The 18,759-nt window shown below is 41.2% G+C and overlaps 1 protein-coding gene across 3 annotated transcripts in view; it reads right to left on the bottom strand.

Annotated features, from left to right (window-relative positions):
• Window positions 1–18,759, bottom strand: part of LOC149263420 (protein TIC 22, chloroplastic-like) — a 394,728-nt gene that overhangs the window by 166,433 nt on the left and 209,536 nt on the right. The window lies entirely within an intron of this gene.

Here is an 18,759-nt window from a genome sequence, read left to right on the forward strand (position 1 = left end):
TCGGTTGTTTCTTCCTCCCCTTCTTCCTCTTCGCCTAGTGAAAGTATTAGTACTAGTAACCAGGTGGCTAAGAAGAAGAAGAAGAAGAAGCAAATTCAGCAGAGGGGCAACCAAGCAACCATTGCTTTGAATGCAACATCTAATGAGAAACCATCCGTCAAGCCTCACAAAGTTTGATATCCATGCAAACTTTGTGCGGGAGACCATCTTCTTCGAAATTGTTCTGATATTCCTCAGATCTTAGAAGAATGGTCTTCCCATTCACATCATCCTGTGTCATCAACTTCTGGAGATCATGTTGGTGACACACCATCAACTAGTGGTAATAAAGTTCATGGAAACAAGGGTAAAGTTAAGTTTCCCTGTAGGTTATGTGAAGGGAATCACCCCATTCACCTTTGTCCCTATTTGGATGAAGCCAAAAAAGTGTTGGATAACCGTCCTGCTTCACCGCAGCAACTTCCATCTGGTTACAGGAAACCATCCCTAAATCTTTCACTAGTAGATGAATTGACTGACCAAAATCAACCGTCGGTCAAACCCACTCTCTGAAAGTGAATCCTATGAGTCTATACCCGACCCAAATCAATAGGTCGAGGTAACAATTGACCCAATTTCACCTTCAGTAAATTGTACCTTTCCCGAAGAGAGTGAATATGATACCACTCAAGTTCTTTTTGTTTCTTCAGATTCCAATGAGCTTGGGGGCAATCCTCCTGTTCCATCAAGACAGGAGGAAAATCCTCTCGTTCTCATAACTCAAGGGGTTAATTCTCCCGTTTCTACGGTACCCCCTCCAAGTAGTCTAGTCACTTCCTTTGATTGGAATCGACTGGCAGGATTCCGTCTTCCTTCTTATGTGCCTTTCCAGATCATAGTACAGGTTTGTAATATGATTGTATCTAGCACTATTATAGATGAAGGTGTGTCTGTGAGTATCCTTTCCTCAACTACTTGGCAAGCGCTCGGTTCGCCGCCACTTGTGCTAGTTACCCAGAATCTGTTGGCTTTTAACAGAGGAACCAGTCGACCATTAGGGATCCTTCCTTAGTTACCTATTACTTTGGGAGGAAAAATCATTTATCTGAATGTGATGGTAGTCCCAGGCCCTTTAGATTACAATTTACTTCTTGGGCGCGACTATGTTTATGACATGGGAGCTATTGTTTCAACACTCTTTCGAGTGATGTGTTTCCCGCATGAAGGCAGAATTGTCACCATTGACCAGCTTTCATTTCCCGGTCCAAATATGGCTCCTAGTCAACCATCTTCCCTAAATGGTCCTTTTGTACCAATGGTATCATCCCCGCCATGGGTTAATTATGTGGCAACCTGTTCCATACCTACATCAACTGACGATCAATTCAGTGATGTTGTACAACATGTACTGGGGGCATTGGAACTAGATCTCTCCTTCATGACATCATACGAGTCGTGAAACAAAGGGCATGAGGATAGTTCCTTGTCTTGTGTCAACCTCGTTAAAAAATGAAACCAAGGATATGAGGATAGTTCTTTTACTGTGTCAACCTCATTAAAAAATGAAACAACTCCCATGAGGATAGTTCCTTGTCTTGTGTCAACCTCGTTAAAAAATGAAACCAAGGATATGAGGATAGTTCTTTTACTGTGTCAACCTCATTAAAAAATGAAACAGCTCCCATGAGGATAGTTCTTTTACTGTGTCAACCTCATTAAAAAATGAAATAGCTCCCAAGAGGATAGTTCTTTTACTGTGTCAAAGGATAGTTCTTGGTCTTGTGTCAACCTCGTTAAAAAATGAAACAAGGAGCACGAGGATAGTTCCTAGTCTTGTGTCAACCTCGTTAAAAAATGAAACAAGGAATATGAGGAGAGTTCCTGGTCTTGTGTCAACCTCGTTAAAAAATGAAACCAAGGATATGAGCATAGTTCCTTGTCTTGTGTCAAGCTCATTAAAAAATGAAACAAGGTCCCCTGGAGCAAGTTCTAAGTTGAGTCTTTGATTAGATCTCGTAAAATCCCAGTCGAGTCTTTCACGTGATCTCGTAAAAGAACCTTCATTCCATCCACCTGATAGCCATGAGTAGTCTACTTAGATGAATGTAATGAAGCTTAAGGGGCATGCACCTAATGGTAAAGTTAAGTTTCCCTGTAGGTTATGTGAAGGGAATCACCCCATTCACCTTTGTCCCTATCTGGACGAAGCCCAAAAGGTGTTGGATAACCGTCCTGCTTCACCGCAATGACTTCCATCTGGTTACAGGGGACTCTCCCTTTCATCATGCTGTGGGCATGTAAACCAATCTCAAGCATAGTTTTTCGTTTCAAGCTTTTATAAACATGAAACTGAATCCAAGCATAGTTCCCTATGGTTTGAGCTTGTGTAAAAATGAACCCATTTCCATTTTTAACCCTCGTGATTGCCATTCTATCAGCCTCTTTCATCAAATGAGCCTTGGTTGTTTTCATCCCATCGCCACCATCCCTTTGGCCAACCATACGCTTTCACTTGGTTGCTTAACCCCTTTTGAGGAACAGTTGCAATGAGTGGTCTTATTAGCCAGCCTCTTCACATCAATCAACATGTTTTGAGAAGTTCCAACATCACCGAAACCAGATGCTATCCTAGACACCCCTCATTCCTCAAAATGGAGTCCTCTTTAAGCTCTTTTCAGACTCTCTAAATATAAAAAGATTGTCGAGCGCTTATCCTTTCCAGCTCGTTAACGGATTGGAAATGATACCTCTCTTGTATTATTTTACGCTTTTTCGGGCTTGAGAGATTAATTTACAAAAAAAACTTGTGGAGTTTTCTTTTTGTCCCTTTTCAAACTCTCTAAACATGAAAAAGACCAAGTTATCTTTGTCGTTAAACTCGTTAAAAACATCAAATAGCGACAAACTTGTCCATTTAGACAAGACCGAATTTCACCTTCGCTAGACTCGTTAAAACATCAAATAGCAATGGATTCACCCAAAGGGTGGAATTATACAACAAGCATATGTTATCCTCCTCAAGCTTGATAAAAATAAAGAGGTACTGGTCAACAATGACTGGGGAAAATTGGAAAAAGGGGAAAACACTTTATGGTAGCAAGTCGCTCTTGAACATGACACTTTCACCTCATCACCGTGACTATGTGGGTTGGGTCATTCAGCTTGATGGTTATCACACCGTTGCTCTATCATACCATCCATTACTTTGTTGTGGGTCAATGTTACCAATTCATTTTAGTGTCGCCGACATGTTCAAGAGAAGTCATTCAGTTCAAACTTCATCCTTTGCAAGACCGTAAACCTTCATTTTCATGACCACCATTCCTGAAATTTCTGTCGTCAGTTGATTTTTCATCTCCAAAATCATTTACCTCGTTTTGTGTCATTGATGTGGGATACATCAAGGCCCTCTTGCGACGAGTCGCTTCTTGTCAACATCAACACATTATCCAAGAAGTTGACTTAGAAACACCCCTTCAGTACCTTGAGGCTTGCATACATCAATGGTAGGGTTCTCGCTTCCGGCGATAGGTTGACATCACTGGCTTTCGACTGAAAGACTTTGTATGGTGTTCGACATCAAATCATTTATTCACACCGTGCGAAATGTACTATAGTACCTTGAGGGTCATTATCATTATCGGTAATTTCTCTTGCCTCTGTTAACGGCTTACATCATTGGCTGGTAACCAGACGATGTCTTCCCATGTTCGACTTCAGATCATCTATTCACATGGTTAGACTTGTACTTGAGTGAAAGATTGAACGAGATTGAAGACCCCGGATCTAGTTTCATCCATCCGGGCTGTGATATTTTCAGGGGTACTAAATCAAATGTACAATGGCCTTACATTCATGGTCATCCATTCATGGGTCAATATCTGTAGACGACTATATTTGTACATGTAATGAAAGTTTATAAGCTGAGCATGGGTATGCCTTTCTTCAGCAAGTTCATGAGAAAAAATCAAATTATCATGATATATGTATTGTAATTGATGCAGGTCACCTTCCGCTTCGAAGCCTCCTCTCCACATGATAAAGCATTTCACTCGACATACATATTTACGACTTCATGATTTAGGGGGCAACTGTTACAGATACATTTGGGCACATCAACCCCAACCTACAGAACAGTACTATTAGGACCCATCAAACCCTAATTTAGTTGTTACATGCCCTAAAGAAGTCAACCGTCAAAATGCCTAGCTTCCCAAAAAGTTCCATGACTGAAATCATCTAGAAACTGCCTCTAAGAAGATCAGCGCAGGCAGGCCTTCATTAGGGTGCACTGCAGTGTAGTCCAGTACACTGCTAGGGTGCTATGCAGCGCACTTGAGCCCTCTTTGGCCTGCGCTGGGCGAATTTGAGCGAAATTTCATTGGGGTTTGGGAATATTCTTATCCATTGGATGCATCTAGAAGTTTCCCAAGTTTATATACTCCTTTGAGCTCAAATTTGGATGAGGTAGGGAGTTAAGGAACATCAATCCCTTTATCCCTTCCTCCATGGAACTAAATCCTAAGTTTGGGAGGGCATTCATTATCACCATTTATGGCATAACTTCCTTCATTCACCTATAAAAAGACCACTCATCTAAGTGATCAAGGGCTGGAAATCATTGAATTATAGGGAGATGTTGTTAGTATGAGACTTGAGTTGATTTCAAGTATTGTAATGATGTCAAAATGTCTTGCTTGTTATGAGGAGAGGATGGGATTGAACTGGAGGAGTGATGCTGAATCAAGCAAATTGGGTTGTAACTCTTCCTTTTACTAATAAAGTGTTCAAAGCTTTTTCCATATGCTTGTGTTATTCATTGATGCTTTCATATGTGTACTATGTACTTGATTCCATGCTATGTTTAATCAATAGATCATTATCATATGCTTTGATTGGTTTTTGTCTTCTGTCTGTGTGCAGGTACTTTTCAAGCGGATTAAGTACAGAAAGGAGCGACAGAATTGGTCAAGGGAGATAAGGAGTAAGCGAAAGCTACAGGTAGGCTTCTTTACCTCTTATTTAATCTATTGGTCATAGAAAAAGTAGAGAATGCTTTGCATTGTTGTTCTAGACTTAGCTACAAATCTAGGGGTTTAAGCGTTTATCCATAGACACTAAAACTTCCCAAAACAATGCTGCAAGAATAGTAGCATATGAGAGATCCATCTGAATACATCCTCTTAAATCGGCTGCAAACTTTCTTGATAGAAGCATTCCCCACACATCTGGCACATCAATAATTGTTATGTCCATGGTGATGATTTAGTAAGTAGAGTTAGCTAAGGAAACTTGTAAATATTTAACAACACCAAGGACTTCAATTTTATTCGAGACCATAGAGAAAATGTTATGATAAGGCTTGGAAATCCTCAAATTCAGCTGATCCATAACTTTCTTGGTCATGACATTGGTTGATGCACCGGAATCCAACATACAATTATGAAGAAGGCGATCATTGATATCTAATGTAAGGAAGAAGGGTTGATTGTCTTCATTAGTCATATAACAATTGAGATCCTTTAACTTAATTTCTTCATCTTTTGGATGTGTATCAACCTTATCCTGTTGAGCCATGCCTAAAGCTTTGAAGAATGTAGCTCTCTGTGAAGGGATCTTCAAAAGTTCTAAGACTGGGACAGACATTTTAATACTATTTATCCATGCAGCCCAATCAACTTTTAATCCTGATTTATACCTTTCAGATGCAACCTGTTTATTTTGATTCTGGTCTTTACTTTTCCTTTGATATGTGTAACCCTTACTTCTAGCAATTTCCAGAATTTGTTCCTGAGATGGAGTTTCACCATACATTTGTGTGATAGGATCATTTTCATCACTAAATTGTTGATGGCGAAAGATGAAGAAATCATGTATGTGCAATGACCTTCCTTAGAAGAATTTTGACTTACATTATTTATCTGTTCATTTGTTGCTTCATCCAAGATTTTTCTAGCAATAGCACATGCACTTTCTTCATGGAAACTTTCACATGGTCTGCAAAATGGGATAGGTTGGTCAACAACATTGGTAGACTCAAGTGGAGTGGGAGGTCTTTGATCATTTGGAGGGTTTATTCTTGGCCATGGATTGTTGTTACCTCTGTTATTATTGTTATTTCTATGTTGCACATTCTAAGTTTGATTTATTTCCATCTGAATCAGCCTAGACTGCAAGGCACTTGCTTTTCCTAGCATGATCAATTCTCATTTCCTAAATCATTTGTGTTAATTCTTTAATTGGGTCATGCTCTACCTCCTTTATTTCCTTTCCTTTAGATTAAGTTGGACCTCTTTCAAAACCAGGAATCTCTGATTTACCAAAAGCTCTCTTATCTTTCTCTAATTCCTCAGCGATGTTCTGAGCAACAACGAAATTGGCAAGCTTGGCACGTCTTATCTCGTACCGAGTGTCAACACAAAAAGCCTCGAGATATTGCTCCCAACACTGTTTTGTCAGGTGGCTTGTAACCTTGAGTCATATCTTTGAGGATACTATTGAATCTTTGATTGAATTCTTCAATCATCTCTTTTTCCTTTTTCTTAATAGATTTAAGCTCTTTGACCAACTATTTTGAGACTCAGAAAGGATATGGTGCAGAAAAGAGTTGTGAGACTCCATTACATTTTGACAGATGAGCAGATAGCAGATATTCTTACCAAGGCTTTGTCGAAAGGGAAGTTTTTGGTCTTCGGAGCGCAGTTTGGACTGATGGATGTGACCTTCCCGATTAAGGGTCCCACTTGATCAAGGACACTGAGTTATGCTCATCCCCCTTGTCTGAGCTCCTAGGGATAGGAATTGAGCCAGAGAGCACCTGGGGTTGAGGGAAGTTGGAACTCTAGATAATCGGATAGTTGTGATCATTACCTCTGTTGGGCATTGGATAATCCAGCGCTCCCCGTGTGTTTCATGACATGGACTAACCGCCTCTCGAGGATCCGTTAACTCTAGCAATGCGTCCGTTTACTAACACCTGCGGGTTTTGGTGTAACGGCAATCGTGATCCCAACAAGTGGTATCAGAGCCAAAGGTCTCGAGTTCGAATCACACCTTGCTCGCGCTGGGGGGGGAGATTGTTGGGCATTGGATAATCCAGCACTCCCCGTGTGTTTCGTGACATGGACTAACCGCCTCTTGAGGATCCGTTAACTCTGGCGATGCGTCTGTTTACTAACACCTGCGAGTTTTGGTGTAACGGCAATCGTGATCCCAACAACCTCATAGTAAGTAGTATCCTGCCTATTATCTAACAATAAGATAGCTATGATCCTTACATCTCATTGTAAGTAGTATCCTGCCTATTGTCACTTATGGAACTTGACTGAGAATACCCTAATTGTTATCCTACCCACAAGTTGGGCTTGTTGGGATTACCACCCATCTGGCCAATGGCTGAGGAGACTTGGGATAGCTACGATCCTTACCTTTTTTGGTAAGTAGTATCTTGCCCAAGTGAAGGGATGCAGGTGTTCTACCACTTACTCTTGAGGGTCGAGTTGGGAAAATCAGTGGACAATAGGATAGTTGTGATCCTTACCTCACGGTAAGTAGTATCCTGCCTATTGTCCTTGGATATATGGTGGTAGCTTGAGCTCCCCTATGATGATTCTTCTTCTTTAGATTCGAGAGTGTTCAACAAATGAGAAGAGATTGGGAAAGATGCGCAGAGACAAGATATGACTTGGTTCAATGATGACGATGACGAAATTTTTGAGATGAGATTCATGATGCAGTTGGAAATTTCTCCCTAGTTGAGAGGGAGTGTTAATTTGGCAGCTCATGGACAAATTCCCTCCATTGGACAACCTTCCTCATCAAGAAAGACCCCTACTAGCCCTTGGAAGAATTTAATTTGGTCAAGGAAAAATATAATTTTTAAGGTGAAACCCACAAGTGCACAAAAGTTCAGGTCGACCTAAAGGACAAATTGGGTCTCCTCCACCACATATAAATACACATCATGTCACATCACTTTGGAGCATCATCAACACATCTCATCTTCTCTCTCCTCATTTGATTGGTTCATACAAGTCTAAAATAAGGAGGTCCGAGCTCACACATGTGAAGGGAAGGAGGACAAATTTGTTTTCTATGTTCATTTTCTGATTGGGATAGTTTGACCAACTGTTGACCAGCTTTGACTTGATGTTTTGACTTGGTTTGACTTGGAAAAATTCGATTTTGGAAGGCCAAATTAATTGGTGAAGGAGTTGATTTTTTTTGGGCAGTTTGACTTGGGTTGACCACAAACTTTTGACTAAAGTTTGACAGTAGAAAATCTGAAGTTTGATCAAGGCTCTCTCTCTCCTTTGACCGAGTTTTGTGGACTGTTTTCACTAATCTTTGACCAGCAAGGAAGGTGGAATACTTTGACTGTTGACCGAGTTGATTTGAAGAGGGTTCGACTTTTGAACATTGACTGGTTAGGGCATCTTTGATTGTAATTGACTGCTATTCACTTTAACAAAAAATTGCAGACTTTGACTTTGGATCAGATTTGACTTTTGCACTCATCTCTCATTGGATATTGCTTGGTAGATTTGGATAGTCAAAGTTGTTGAACATTGTATCTCTCTGTTGAACATTTGATGACAATCTAATAGAAGAAGAATTTTGAAAGAGTTTTCCCCCTTGTGGGGTTTTCCCTGGTCTTTGACCAAATGTTGTGTCTCTTGTTATTGATCTTGATTGTCTTATATTGTGCATTATTGTTCTACCTACAATTGCTATAGTTACAGGAAGATTGATTTTTGGGGGATTGCTAATTGAAGAAGATTTGAACTAAGTGATTGTGCGAAGCATAAGACACTGGAAAATTAGCATGACGTAGGCACCAAACGCAAGCTCATTCTTGAAGTATCTCAATTCAACAATGCTTGCTCAGAAACTTCTTGAAAATGTTATAATTCTTAGAGTTCTTCCACCATAGATCAGGAGCTCTAAAAACGTAACAACCTCGAATTTCTAAAGTAATTTGATTAGGATTGTTCAATATCACCACAGCTCTCGGACTCTTGAATCTTTGGACTAAGGCACTGAGGTTCGACCTTAATCATTTCACAGAGATAAGAGAGCTCGGACTTGTCCATTCCACAGAGATGAGGGATCCTGAACTTGCCACCTTCTTATAGAGATAGAGAGCTTGCAATTGACACTTTCCACAACAAACAAGAATTTCTTTGATCTTATCATGGTCAACAACTAGGATGCAATGAATGCAATGGATGATCTTAGCCCTTGAACTCCAATATATAGGATTTCAATCTTCCACAAACAAGTCTTTTGTTCTTTTGCAAATTGAACTACAACATTTTCAGACTTGGGCCTACTTAGGGCTTCCTCAAAAAATGTGATCTCAGTGCTCCTTTCTTCACCATAGCTCTGATATCATGTTGATTTTCAGGTTTAATCAAGACTAGTGCAATTTTCAAACTGATATCTACTTCCAATGATACAATTAGACCTGTTTAGCACTATCCATTCATTAAGCAGTTATACAGTAAACAATGAGACAAGTGACACCAAAAATTAGGCCAGCAGCTAGGGCAAAACCCATAAAGGAAAACCTAGCAAATCTTTCCTTATGAGAGAGAGAGTTCAATTCATCAATTTGTACATCAGAATATTCCAGTTAAGACATCAAGACATAATCAAAAAGTAACCAACAAGGTTACCTTCAATAGGTGTCAAGCCATTCCTCCAAAATATGTCACAAATCTGACCTTCAAGAAGGTATGCAATAAGGTCATCTTCAAATCACAAAGAGCATCAGACCTTCACACTTGTCACGGAGATGATGAGCCTTAGACGAATCATAGACCTTCACATATATCATAGAACTATGTGCCTTAGAGCTTCGCATATATTCCACAGGAGTGTGCCTCAGAGCTTCGTATATATTCCATAGAAGTGTGCCTCAAAGCTTCGCATATATTCCACAGAAAGTGCACCTCAGAGCTTCTTAGAGTCTTAACCTTAGGAATACCTAGTACTATTGTCATACCTAAAACCCTAGGTCTTGATCTCCTCCTAGGCCTTTTTTGGAGAGCGTTTAGATTCCCTAAAGCATTGAGCCATTGATGTGTCTCTCCTTGAATGGGCCTTGGAAATCACATCATACCTAGTCATTGATTCTATCATTAGTGATTTCCTTAATACTAGGACTCCTCCCACCTACTAGATTGTGTGACAACATGACTCATGTTTATGACAGTGACAATTGTGACAATGCCTTTATGATAGACATGATAGTATATATATGACAATGAAGAGATCATCATATATATATGACAGCAACGGTTGTCGCTATCTTATGAGGGTCTGTGATGATCCCATGTTGGCTCTAGGTCACCTTGTCACCCATCACCAATGAGTGACCCCTATAAGAGAAAGTTTCTCCTAGATTTATCTTCAGTTGGCCGCTAGTAGCCCCTTGCAACCACTTGATAGCTCGATGTGCTACTGTTCTCCACCACCTGAGCTAGCCATGTGTGCCCTCGCTCATCTGTTATGATCGTATGTTTGAAGGTGGGCCTTCCAACCCTGAAAGTATGACTTTCATTATGTACTTGGGTGTTTATGCTTGCTTTTCTTGGGCACATTTGGACATGGATTAATGGGAAGATTTGGCGGAAAGAATGAGCTTGGATTGTACTCTTGTTTCCTTACCTCAACCTGGGAGTTAATATTGTATCCTAGTCCCGTGGGATCTCTTCCATTGGCTACTAGCTTTAGGAGTGGCAATATATGGGAAACCCTAATTTTGGTTGCGTGGTCCCACCTCTTGATACCATATATCTCACTCCCCTCTACTCATTACAAGCCTTTTTCACATTTTCCACATTTGGGTCCACATTTGTCCATTGGGTCCACAAGGTCTTAGCTTCCCTCTCCCCTTGTCCACACGTTGGGTTGGGACTGGAATAATGCCCCAGAGGTTGATGCAACTAAAAAGAAAGTTAAAAGCATAATTTGGCCACCTACAATTGGAAATGTACCATAAAATGCAAAAGATGGTTGGGACATAAAAAATTAGTGCGTGGGAAAAAGCCAAACATGAACTCTACCCCCTATCACTATGGCCATCACCATGGTTCCTAGGGACCCTATGAGTGCCCCTTGTATCATTAAGGAACCCAAGATTGTCCCAACCCCTGGCGGGCGATGAATTGTCCAACCTTAAGGAATTAATTTTTGGAGGTCCCCTACCAAGGAAATATTAGAAATTTCAAGAAAAAATGGACCCTTGGACCTTGGTGGTTAAGTCAAAGTCAATTTTTTGAGGAAATTAGCTCAAAATAATTAATTTTGAGCTAATAAAAAATGGGTTAAATGAGAAATTCGAAAATTCCTCAAAAATAATTATTTCAACGACAAAGATTAAAAGTTGATCAAGGATTTATCGACGGCCGAGATTATTTTGACAAGGATCAAGCCAACTAGCCGTTATTTTTCCACTTGGAGGGTTTATCTATAAATTAGAGAGTCATTTGAGTCTCAAGCCATCTGAGGTTTGGCTAAGAAAATTCTAAAGAATAGTTGATGTAACGTTACTGTCTCGCTAGGAACATTTTTTTGAATCATAATAAAGACTTTCGGGTGCACTTCATGGTGTTTATTGTCTACTAATTTGTGGTACGAGTTGGGTATGGGCATTCCTATATTGTGCTTAAAATTTTAAAAGTTTTTTCATTCATTAGATGGGGATAAGATCATTCTATTGGTAGATTTTGGGTTTATCTTACGTGATTTGATTCACCATATGTCTAACAAGCTTTCTTGAAGAAAATATATAGTGTTTGTAGGTTCCCCAGTCCTTGGGCTCCAAGTTCACAAATTGTGGACGTAGGTTGACCTTGTTTGGACTCCGAATATTTATATGGTTTATTTAACTTCGCTAAGGTTGTAGCTTGCATCTATTCTTAGAAATACACTTAGCCATTTATCAAAAAAATTCATAAAAAATTATTTCTCAAAATTCTTTTCAAAAGCATTGTATATTTGTACATTTGTAAATAATTTTGTATAATAATTTTGTAAATTATCTTTTCTAATTGGGGTTTTGGGGTTTTTTGTATATATTGGGGTTTTGGGCATTTGTGAATTTATTTTTGCAGGTGTGATTAAGCAAGAAGAGCTAGAATGGAGCTAGATCTAGGCCCTTGAGGGTAAGATACTAAGATCTAGTCTCTAAAATTTTTTGCAGGGCCGACCATTGAAGAATTTGCACTAAAATTCAAATCTTAAGCAAATTAAATTTTTCAAAGCTGGGGTTTAACATTTCGAGGCTCCTAAGCAGGAGCCTCGGATCAGCCCTCTCCAAGGCCAACGTCCTCTTTTTAAGCCTCTGCATCATCTTTTTGACCCCTTGCATCATCGCTTTTTAGCCCTTGAAGGCTAGTCGTGAGCCCTAGGGGCCTTGGCCCTCCTTCCTCCCCTCTGTCGTGGTGTTTTAGGGCCTTTTCAGGCCTGGCCGTGGGCCTTAAATGCCTCGACCCTCCCTCCTAGGGAAGACGCAACCCTTAAGGGCTTGTTTGCCCTAAGTCGTGTTGACCACTGGAGTGGCACCTGATGATTATATGAAGACTCCATGCCCAAGGATGATCCAAAGGAAACTTGTACCATCAGATATCATCAGTGAACAGAGTTTTTAACTCTACTTCTATTTTCGCATCATCTTTCTTGTACCCAGATTCCACACCATGCGGGGAATTATAATAAGTAATACTAGTAATGATGAGTTTTGAGTCTGTAACGGACCTAGGATGTTGGGACTCAATCAGCAAACGAGTACACCTTGGAGTGTTAAATGCTTTTGTCCCAGCCATCTTTCGCATGTTGTGGTACAATTTCCTGTTGAATGTGGCTAATTATGCTTTTTCTTTTTCTTTTAGCTCCATCAACCTTCGGGCATCATTCCAGGCCCGACCAAGATGTGGGGCAAAGGGAGGGGTGGCTAACTTTATGTGGACCCAGTGGAGGAATGTGGACCCAGGTGGGAGGAGAGATGATTGGGGGTGTAATGAGCGGAAGGGGAGTAATATATGTGAATCGGGGAGCGGGACCACGCAACCAAAATTAGGGTTTCCCATGTAGTACCATCCCTAAAACCAATAGGTCAATAAAAGAGATCCCACGGGACTAGGGTGCAAGGTTAACATCCCAAAAGAGACCTAGGGGACAAGAGCACAGACCTAGACCACTCTTTCCACCGAATCCCCCCATTAATCCATGCCTAAAGTTTCCATGATAAATAAACTAGAATACTCAATTACCAAATAACAAGGCATACCTTTAGGTTTGGGAGGCCCACCTTCAAACATACGATCATGACAAATGGGTGAGGGACCACATGGTTGGCTCAGGTGGCGGAGAAATGGCACATCGAGCTAGTTGGTGGTTGCGAGGGGCTGCTGGCTGCCAGCTGAGGACCATCATGGAGAAAAATTTTCTCCTAGGGATATCACCCACAAAATGGTGGGTAACAGGTCCTACATTTGGGAAGAAGCTTCAGGTTTTGGAAATTATGGCCATGACTAGGACTTATGAAATCATGTTTGATCTTGAGTGTGATGATCTTATCCTACAGATGTTCAAATGCTTCTTCAGCATTAGGAAACATCATCTTGACACAGTCATAGCACACATGCAATCCATCATATCATCATGTATGAGAGGTCGTGATGTCATTCGCCGGGAGTTGCAGTCTCGATTGTTGGTTGTTTGGAGAAAAGAGCAGTTGGTCTCACCTGTTGCTTATGAACTAGCAGAAAGGTTAGTTGAGCAGAACATTGAGTTGTTCAGAAGGCAATTGACCAAAGAGGAGTTGCTCAGGTTTGGTGACCAACCATATAGCAAGAATGAGCTGAGGAGGAAAGGTCTTTTCTTCATCTGTAAGGAACCTTGGGGACCTGACCACTTGTGCATGAGTGACATCGAGGAGATGACAGGGGTAGATCAGGAGGAGATTCCTTCTGACTTTCAGGATGAGTATTCTTCTTTTATAAATGAGTCTATGGGTTCTTACGAGGACACCACTTAGGAGCATGAGCAAGTAGTGGGAGTTGTTAATAGTAGCTCAGAGATGTAGCCATGTTTGGTAGAGGAGATTGATGAGCAACAACTTGTTCCCATTCAGCATGAGCAACACATAGTGGAGCTCAGTGCGCATGATGGGCCATCTTTGGGCAGTCAGCTAGTGGCTCATGTTGAGCCCATGATGGAGGAGGATGAGCATACATTCTTCGGTCCAGCCATGGATGAGGAAGGGACAGATGTACAGACAACCAGTAGGGTGGTAATATGTGCAAACACTTGTTGTCAAGAGGTGTTGGAGCTTGGCATGGTAGTTATATAGGAGGCTAGTAGATGGGAGGAGCATGGAGTTTCTGACCAGAGGAGGGAGGAGTTGTTGGAGATGGTGGTGCATCCATCTTTGGGCCTACCCATTAATGAGGTGCAGATAGGCGCAGTGGTAGCTAGTACAGCTGCAATATTTCCAGGTTGTAGCCCTCTCCAGGAGTACATAGATAGGGCTTGCAGCACATCTTGCCCACTTTTGCCTATTATAGATAGAGGGGCAGGTTTCCTTGGACAGATCTTGTTGATTGACCAGGCAGAGCATCCTAAGTTGAGCAAGGACCCATATCAACCTATAGTAGACTAGTTCCTTACACAGGTGTCCATGCATTGGATTGGCGAGAGATCATGATTTGGTATCCTATTGATGGTGCAATATTCTTAGTCAGGGGCGTAGTAGAGCAGGGACCCTTAGACACATCGGATGCTACATGCCCCAGTTGGCAGTGAGATACAAGTCGACAGCTCTTTAGCATTCCATTCCAACATCAGGAGAGTGACATTGGCATTGGATTGAGTCAGGGGTTGGACTGGAGAGAGGTAATGAGTTGGTACGCAATTGGTTGGGCAGCATTCACAGTCGAAGCTATAGCACAGCAGGAGCCATGGAGCATTGATGCTTGTTCTTGGTGGCACTGGGAACCAAGAGGATTTGTTGATGACAGGTTCAGTCAAATATTGGTCCAGGCATTGAGAGGTTCATTCATGGTGGGACGACACAGAGGCATAGCACCCAATGGTTTATATGGGATCTAGGCATTGGGTCTCCTCAGTGGCATTGGGCCACCAGACTGGTCCACAAGTTTGGATTGCTTGACGATAAGCAATCTTGGACCAGGAGGATTTGTGATGTTCCTTTTTCTGGTGTTCCTTATGGCATGGATAGGATGGACTTTCAGAGTTGGGGGCAGACAGGTCACAAGTGGAGGTTGGCGTCCTTAGTGGACCCAGGGGCTTTTGGAGGGGTTTTGAGGAGTTTTTATGAGGTCTGATGGCATTCACTTGGTATATTCCATCATCTGCATAGTTTGCCTTTCATTCCATTGCATTACGACAACTTTCAAAAAACAAAGTTACTAATGGCCTGACTCAAATGATTACACTTAAGGTGGCATTTTGGGAGGAATACTTAGCAGAACACCTTAGTGTAGTAGCTCGTTGGAACCAGAACGAGAAGATCTACAAGATGGGATGGTTAAAAGCGATTTTCAATGACTTGAGGAGGCATGGTGGCCAATTTACCCTTTTTTCCACATTAAAAAGTATATTTTAATTGAAATAAAAAAGGGAAAAGTGCTCCATGATTAAAATAATAATAAAATAGGAGGTTCTAGAGGGATCCATCAGATTTATAAGAGAAGAGGAGGAGGCCATTAGAGGACATCTTGGATTTGATATTTCTTCTTAAATGAGAGGTTGAGAACCCGGTTCTCTACTTCATTGGTAGTCCCCAGGATGGAAACCCTCGGGTGTTTCAATGAGATTGGGCGAGTACCAATCTCCCCTTGGTGAATTCATCCAAAATTCACAAGAGAGCTTAGTAGTGCATTTCAGTTCAGTTTTGGAGGGTCGGTTTCAGCATTGGAGCATATCATCATGTACACTCTTTCAGTTATTTATTATAATGGAAGCTGAGATTATTTCTACTCATTGTGTTATTGAATTGCATGCACTCTATTGGTTTTATTTTACATGGCAATTTTCTGTTAAATGAATGCTATTTTTTATAGAGAATTTCTGGTTGATTTGAATTTTCTGCAAAATTAGTCAAATATGCCGTTTGGGATATTACAAGGAGGAGCATGATGCTTCAGAGTTGCAGGTTCAGGAAGGGTCCATGGAAGAGCAACAGTTGTTGTAGCATACTCTTCAAATGGATCATTACCTTTGCTATAGGGGGCCACAGTAGATAGTAGCAGGAGGATCAGTGTTCAGCACACGCAATCAGATCTTGAGGGATAGTGTAGAGCTAGTTGCAGACAAATACTCAAGGCGCAAAGACAGGTGGGCACAATCAGATACTCAGTAGACAGAGCAGAGCTAGTTGCAGTCAGAGACTCGAGGGACAATTACAAGGCCAATTGTAGGGACACAATAGATCTATAGAGAATAAGTTTCCAGCTGCAGTTGCAGGAAATTCGTGCGATTGGAGGAGGCAATACGAGTTGCCCAATTGCGAAATGCAAGAGCAATTCTAGCCAAAGTGGGATATCTAGAGAGAGTTTCAATCCTGAGAGATTTCGCAGTTCCATCTCAGAGGGAGATCAATTAAGTACAAACTCACTATTGCAATAGTTGCAGCAGCGGTGTAGGAATAGAAGCTAAGCAATAGCAGCAGCAATGTGAGGTAGATCAGAATATGCACAATTGTTGGTGGGTAATGTTCGCCAAATTGACTTCTTCACAGTTATTTCCAATGGCAGGAAGTCAGATAAGAGTGAGATGTGAAGAAAGGGGGTGAAAAGGTGTCAAACATCAACAAAATTGTTTGTTCGGCTACAAGTTGTAGTGGAGAGATATTGGGTGGAGAACAACTTCCTCACTAAGAGGGAGTTTTAAATTTTTAGTAGCATCGAACAAGTGTTCTAGTCTCTATTTGTGTCTAAGAGGCTAAGGAACACAAGATCTCCAAAACTCATAAAAGGTTTCGGGAGAAAACACCTAGAGACCACTCAATTAAGTTAATTAATCAATAATTTAAAAATGCCTAAGTCTAACTTAGGAAAATTGATTAATTAAAGGGAATTAATTGAGGAGATCGACTTATGCTCTAGAGACTTCCAAAAAGTGACTTGGATCAAGTCTAAGATGATCTTAGCCATCGATCACAATTAGATCTTGGTCGTTGATGCTCCAGTGAGAGATTATAAGAGCAAGTCGATGGGATGGAGAAAGACACAAGAGGGAGAGCAAGTTAGCTAAGGCAAAGCGAGTTTCCCAGTGCGCAGTATTCAACGAGGGAAGAATTTGAGCCAGAGAGTAGCAGGGGTTGCATCAAGGAGAATTTGCAAAGAAATACTCTAGTGGTTCTCCAATTTCCAATGTCAAGGGAGGGAGGCCAATTTACCCAGCAGAGAGGCTGAGTTTTTGCATTGCGAGTTGTCCAGTTGCCAGAGCGAGTTTCCCAAAGAGGTTTGATTCAGTTGCTAGTCCCTGAATCAAGCACCAGGAGGCCTAGTGAATTGTTTCCGAAGGCAGAGATAGGAAGCACAGCTCACCTGGAAGGTTTTCCAGGACAGATCTACTTATACAAAGGCAGCAATGCGTGCTCCCTGTCTGGAAGTGTGAATTGCCAAGGAAGTGTGAGTTGCCCAGGGAGGGCCAGATTGAGTTGGATTGAGGGGAAAATAATTTTCCCAATTGAGAACAATTTTTTGGAGTTGAGCCAGGGAGGCTAGCAATTGTAACTCTCAATTTTGTTGCATATTAAAAATAAACCCTCATTTGTTGCACCAGTTTTCCCATCGGAGTTTTTCCGGGGAAATTTCAGTCCAAATTAATTGTGTCAAATGATTATCTATCCGCATCTATTTCTCAGTTCCTGATTTTACTTCCGCAGCATATTTATTTTGTGAAGAATTACAGTGTAATTTATTCATGAATTGTCATAAACAATTAAACTACTAATCAGTTAGGAGGATAAATTCCAGTCGCTGCAATTTCAAGGAAATTTCACGGTACCTGTTGATAGATGACCCACCTTCCTTCAAGAAGCATGCTAGATGGGAGAGAGCATTGATCATAGGAATAGGTGGAAACTTCTGGCATAATACTATTTGTTGACCATCATAGGGTTGTTGGTTGGTTGGCTGTCAAATGAGGAGAAAAAAATTCTCTTATGCGTTACCCACTTTTGGTGGCTAATAGGACACAAAAAAATAAGTTAGGATATCGAGGTTAGAAATGAATGGCTTAGAAGAATAGACCTAACCCAAATGTATAGAATATTTGTTTAATTAAAGAAGATAAAACATGCTCAAAAGAAGAAGGAAAATAAATCAAAATTGAAGAAATTGGTGAAAAAGATAAGTCAAAGCCCCCATAGCAATGTTGGGTATGTATTATATTATTTTTATGACTAGCTCCATGCACTGTTAGTTGCATCGGGTGCAGCAGGGAAGTTGCAGGGGGGGCGGCCCTGCCCGATGGTTTGCAAGGGGGGGCGGGGGGGGCCTGCACAGGGTCTGGGGCTATGCCCTAGGAAATTTTTTTACACGGACCCAATAATGGTTGGGCGGACCCAAGGATGGGGGGTGAACCCAAGGATGGTGGGCGGACCTATCCATGGTTTTGCGCATGGTTTTCGAGCATGGTTTTCACGCATGGTTTTGCTCATGGTATTTCGTAGATCCGATCAAGGGAACTATGGTTATGCTCTAATCCAGGGTTAATGGATTGGGTTTTATGAGTGCTTCAGCA

This window comes from Pinus tabuliformis, chromosome 6 (genome assembly GCF_031772625.1).
Source record: "Pinus tabuliformis cultivar Carrire ecotype Pingquan chromosome 6, CPIR1, whole genome shotgun sequence".
NCBI classification, from domain to species: domain Eukaryota; kingdom Viridiplantae; phylum Streptophyta; class Pinopsida; order Pinales; family Pinaceae; genus Pinus; species Pinus tabuliformis.